Genomic DNA, 6,000 nt, shown 5'->3' with positions numbered 1-6,000 from the left:
GTGCTGGGGATGGAATCCCAGGGCTTCACACATGCTGGGCAGGCACTCTACCATGGAGCCACATCCCCAGTGGTGCAGCCCATTTCCCTCCCAGGACCTGAGTTTTCATTCCCTGAGATTGGGGCTGCTCTCACACGGACTCAGTCCATAAATTTGTATCAACTTAATGCTTTAATCTATTGCCCTCCTTCCCCTTTCATCAGTTGACCTAATATCAGCTTTTATGACATGTTTTTGCCCTCCAGTACAGGACCCAACCTAATGTCAGGCATCGCATTAAATGTTGACGTCTCCTTAACCTCTTCCACCTGGAGCATCCTCACAGCCTCTCTGTGTCTCTTGTGATATTGACATTTTTAAGGAGTACAGCCCTCCCCCTCTAAAGGAGAACTCCTCATTTTTATATTTCCTTTGATTCACTTATGTTTATCCATTCCTCCCTTTTTATTTTATCGTGTGTGTGTGTGTGTGTGTGTGTGTGTGTGGCACTAGGCATTGACTCCAGAGATGCTCTACCACTGAGCTATTCCCCTAGTCCTTTATTTTTCTTTGGGGGACAAATTCTTGCTAATTTACTAAGGCTGGCCTCAAACTTGCCATTCTCTTGTCTCAGACTTATGAGGCTCTAAGCAACTTAATGAGACCCTGACTCTAAATAAAATATTAAAAATGGCTGGGATATGGCTCAGTGGTTAAGTGCCCTTGGGTTTAATCCCCTGTTCCACGCTCCCCCCCCAAAAAAAAAAACCCATAAAACTCTTGGAAGGCAGCCTAGAGGAATAGCTTCAGGACATTGGATTTGGCAATGATCTTTTGGATATGACAGCAAAGCAAAGACAACAAAAGTAAAAATATAAACAGTGCTACATCAAAATTGAAAACTTCTGTGCATCAAAGGACACAACTGACTGAAAGGCAACCCAGGGGATGGGAGGAAATACATGAAAATCATATAAGTAATAAGGAATTAATGTCCAGAATACATAAAGAATTCTTACACCTCAACAACACCCAAATAACCCAATTTTAAATGGGCAAAGCACGTGAATAGATGTTTCTCCAAAGAGTCTACGGTACAATATCTGACATGTTCAGCATCACTAATCATTGGGGAAATGCGAATCAAAACCACAAGGATGTGCCATCCTCACACCTATTAGGATGGCTGTGATTAAAGAAAGAAGAAGAAAGGGAGGGAAAAGAAAAACAAAGTGTTGGAGAGGATGTGGAGAGATTGGAATGTATGTGCATTGTCAGTGGTAACATAAAATGGTGCAGGATCTATGAAAAACAGGAGGGTATTTCTTCAAACAAATAAAACTAGAATTCCATATCTGGGTGCATATCGAAAGAATTGAAAGGACCTCAATTCTTGTTCATAGCAGCATTACTCACAACAACCAAGAGATGGCAGCACCATCCATGGAGAGAATTAGAAAAAACAATTGTGGTGTATACATACAATGCAACATCATTGCACTTTAAAATATGAGGGAAATGCTGGCAGATGCTGTAGCATGGGTCAACCTCAGGACAAAGCCAGCCACAAAAGGATGGACATTGTACAATTCTATTGCATGAAGTCCTTTGAACGACCCTTCAGAGACAGAATGGTGGTTCACGAGGGACCAGGGCGAAGGGCTGCAGAGTTGTTTACTGGGGATAGACTTCAGTTTGGGAAGATTTAAAAAAAAAAAAAAAGTTCTGGAGATGGATGGTGGTGGTGACAGCACAACAGTGCAACAGCATGACCAGCATGAGGGTACTTAGTGCCACTCAAGCGTGCACTGAACAATGGTCAAGGTGATGCACGTTATGTGGTATGGGTTTTGCACGACAAGCAGGTGGACCTGGAAGATACTCCCCTGGCTGGGGCACCAGCTGCTCTCATCTGTCTGAGGCACGTTCAAGGTTTCTCTTCCTCCACACAAAAGGCCACACAGAAGACAATTGTGCAGGGTGTGACGTGAAAAGCTCCATTGGGTGAAGAATGTCTTCTCACAGGACATCGGAGGGCACAGTCGGACTTTGGCCACTGTCCTCTGAGATACCGTGGGCCTGTGAGGGGCGGGCAAGTAGCCACCCCCACTCTCCCTGAGTCTAGCCAGCTTTCTTCCCTTCAGTGCTGCTGACTTAGGGGGCTGGAGGGTCCCTGCAGTAGGGGCCACTCTGCACCTTGTGGATGTTGCGTGAAATCCCTGCCTCTACCCACTAGATGCTGATAGCACTCCCCACCCACCCAGTGGGGACAACCAATGCCCTGTCCCCGGGGGAGGGAGGGAGACTACCCTGTGTGAGTACTTTCCTTTTCAGTATTTGAGACTCACAGTCCACATAAACCACATCTGCTAATTCCAAGGGTCCCATTTCGCCACAGCCAGGGTGCTCTCCATCTGAAGTGCCCTCGAGAGCCACGGCCTCTCTCAGCCCTGCTCCCAGCCCTGGAGCCCATGCCCAGGGCACACCCCCACTGGGCTCCCTGACCCTCTGGCTCCAGGTTGGGACAGGGGAGCACTGATGTGAAAGGAGGGTGGTACAATAGCTGCCCACCCTGCCCCACTAGCTGCACCCCAGGATTCTGACAGCTGCTCCTGACAGGCCCTGGCAGCATCTTTGCCTCCCTCTGACCAGGCAAGTTGCCACCCCAGGACACTGGTGCCACTAGCCCCATGCACTTGGCTCTCTCTAGTCTCTCTCTCTCTGACCCTTGCCTGTCTCCAAACACACACCACTTTTTAAATTATTTCCAATTAACCCCCATTGATGGTGCCATCTGTTTCCTGCCTGTCAAAACCAACAACCCCAAACTTAGGACAAGAACTAAAATCCGAGGCTTGAACACACTGTGGCTCTTTATCAAAGCCTCTCCTCGCAGCACACGGCACCGCCCACATTGGAGTGTGCCTGCCTCTCCCTGAAACCTCCAGATCTGGGTCTCTAATGCTCTTAAGGTATTCTGTCTCCACCTCGGGTTATTTCCGTACCTTCTTATCTCCTCTGCTGGACTTAGGGATTTGTGAGGAAAGAAGAAAGGGATTGTATTTCACCCTATTTATCTAAAAATGAATTATTTGTGTGTTGTTGCCCATTTTTCTTCAATTCTTGGAGATAAAATTTTATTAGTTTCTAGAACATTTCATGAAACTTACAATTTTTAGAAGTTTATGGATTCTCCCATTTGGTGTTCACAGGGTTAGTAAGTAGCCTGCACGTGTTACCACAAGGCCAGAGGGTATCTATACCCAGCCATGGGGCTGACTGGTCCTTGGTGTCCACAGAAGCTCCTCAGGAGCCAAGCAGAAGACTTGCTTAGCCTAACAGAGCTCTCTGGGTATCCTTGGGCCTTAGAGGTATGGCTTTTGGGTTTTCCTTGGAGTCCTCAGAACCCAAAGGCACCTCATGTCAAATCACTGTGCTCTTGTTGGCAACTGGATTTACTGAGAGCTTGATAGGTGCCTGGCACTGGGATCCACAGTCTGTATGTGTGGATAATTAATTTAAAAGTAATCCCACTTGTATCTACTCCCCACCCCTCTGCCCCAAATCTGCAAGCAACTTTGTAGTGGAAGGAGTTGGGTGTGTGAATTCATAGATCCAAACTCAATAAAAAAAAATGATTATGAATGACATTTCAGTGGAAATGAAGTGAGCACAAGGCAGGGGTTGAACTTCTAGTTTGGTCCTTGCTTAGCATCTGGATAGCCATCTTAAGTGATAGCCACCAACTTAAGAAAAAGTTTTGCTTTCCGCCCAAGGACGGTTCTGATGTTTCTGAGAAAGGCTCACTACTCCCTCATACCAACCCCACCCTTATCCACCCACATTAGGACCCATTGGGCTCTAATCCCTGAAAAGTCCGGAACCCAAGCCTGTATTGCCTCTCTCCATCTATGGAGACATAGCCTTTATTTGTCAGCTCTGACAAATAAATTCTTGTATGTATCTCTGCCTGGTCTCTGTCTTTCATTTCTCACTCGCCTGACTCTTTGTTTTCCTTTCAGCCTTAGAGAAGTAACTGTTCAATACAGACAGTCCCTGGCTTGGAAGGGTGAGGAGGGTCTGGATACTGGGGCTGGTGACGTGGACAAGGCTGGGGGAGACAATAGCACAAAGAAAGGTGGCGTAAGGTTACAGAACATATCTCAGACATGGGGTCAAACCACAATAAGCAGTAGACTCAGTTTCCCCCAAAGCTGAGTACATGGGTAACAAAGACCCGAACACTGCCCCTAGGAAGCTCAGCCAGAAATCTAAGCATGTCCCAGGCATGTTGGCCCTGGCCTGTAATCCCAGCAACTTAGGGGCTGAGGCAGGAGGACAAGTTCAAGGACAGCCTCAGCAACTTAGTGATAGTCTGTCTAAAAAATAAAAAGGGCTGGAGAGGCAGCTCAGTGGTAAAGCACACGGGGTTCAATCCCCAGTACAAAACAAAACAACACACACACACACACACACACACACAGAAATCCAAGTATGCAAGATTGCTTTGACATCCAGAACACCTGGCTGGGCAGCAATGACATGAAGGAAGCCCCACAAGAAGTGACTTCCTGGGGCAGTAAGGTTACCGCTGCAGCAGGTGAGGCAACACAGCTTCACACCACCTTAGAGGCAGCAAACCTGCAGCAGGTCAGGTGCAGGACCAGCACCTGAGCAGACAAGATAGCAGGATGGGAGGCCAGCACAGCTGAGTGTGGGCAGGGGTCGACCCTCCTCCTGCTCTGCACTGCCCCTGCTCCCCAGGGTGCGCAGGACTCTGCAGGTCCTTGCCTGACGGGGGGTCACCTGGGAACCTCTCTGACCCTCCAGAGGGATGTTGGGGGTGTAAGTGAAACCATCCACCATTTATCCCCTCCTGTAGTAGCTGGTCATGGAGAAAGTACACCCAGGTTACCTGGCTCCTCCTTGAAGTGTCCCCAAAAGGTGGGGGCCTGAAGAAAAGGAGTTTTGTGTGATATGGGATATGCCTTTATGAACATAGAAAAGTGGGGCTGACCTGGAAGAGGTGCCACTCAGGCACACTCACACCCTTACACACACATGTGCACACACACGCACGCACACACATTCACACTGCGGCTGTATCCCCTGGTGACAGCCTATTCTGAACCCGTCTTTTGAGAGCAGGAACTACATCTATCATTGGCGTTCCTGTGAAGGCCACAATATGCAGTACACTGCACAATACCCAGGATCCTCTGTGAGTGGCCAAAAACTCTCAGTTAATATTGGTCATGGAATTGCACCCTCTAATGTGGGCCCATGAAAACCAGTTCAGTGTGCCACTGACACGTGTGTCAGGTGACAGTGTTGAGTCAGATTTCTCCAGTTACTATGGTTTCAAGGTCACTGGGTGTAACTAGGCAGCTTTTCTATTATTGCTATGCTTTCCCTGGAACTCAAAATTGACCTGACAAATACCCAACTTGACAAGCAGCTAGACCTCTCTGCTTTGTTTCCAACTGCCACTTGGACCCTCAGTATTTTGCACACATAGTTCAAACTCAACATGTCCCAAACCCAAATCACCGTGTTCTCTCACAGCTTGCTCTCTATTTGCATCCCCTCATCACTGTTATGCAAATGGAAAACACAGCTCTACTCTTTTATCTGTCACCCTACCTCTACTGCCTCAGCCACATCCTGGGCATCTGTAAGCCTGCCTCCTGTCACTGCAGAGGATGAGCCTCACACCTGGACAGTTCCTGCCTCCTGTGGGCTCTTTGCCTCCTGACTTCGCCAACTCTAAGCTCCTTCCCACACTCCCACCACAGATGCCTCCTAAAGTGCAATTGTGAGCACACCATACATCACTCTCCAATTTAATTATTTAGGAGATCAGCAACCCTACATTGCATTCAGAAACAAATCCAATGCTTTGGCAAACCAAATCAAGTCTCAATCCAGAGCCTTTGTACATACATCTCCTCTCTGGCCACAAGAAAACATCCTGTGCAGTATTTCTTCATGCTTCCAAGTTCGGTCACCCTCACTCCAGTC

Source organism: Marmota flaviventris, chromosome 2, assembly GCF_047511675.1.
Source record: "Marmota flaviventris isolate mMarFla1 chromosome 2, mMarFla1.hap1, whole genome shotgun sequence".
NCBI classification, from domain to species: domain Eukaryota; kingdom Metazoa; phylum Chordata; class Mammalia; order Rodentia; family Sciuridae; genus Marmota; species Marmota flaviventris.
This window is presented reverse-complemented; position numbering follows the sequence as displayed.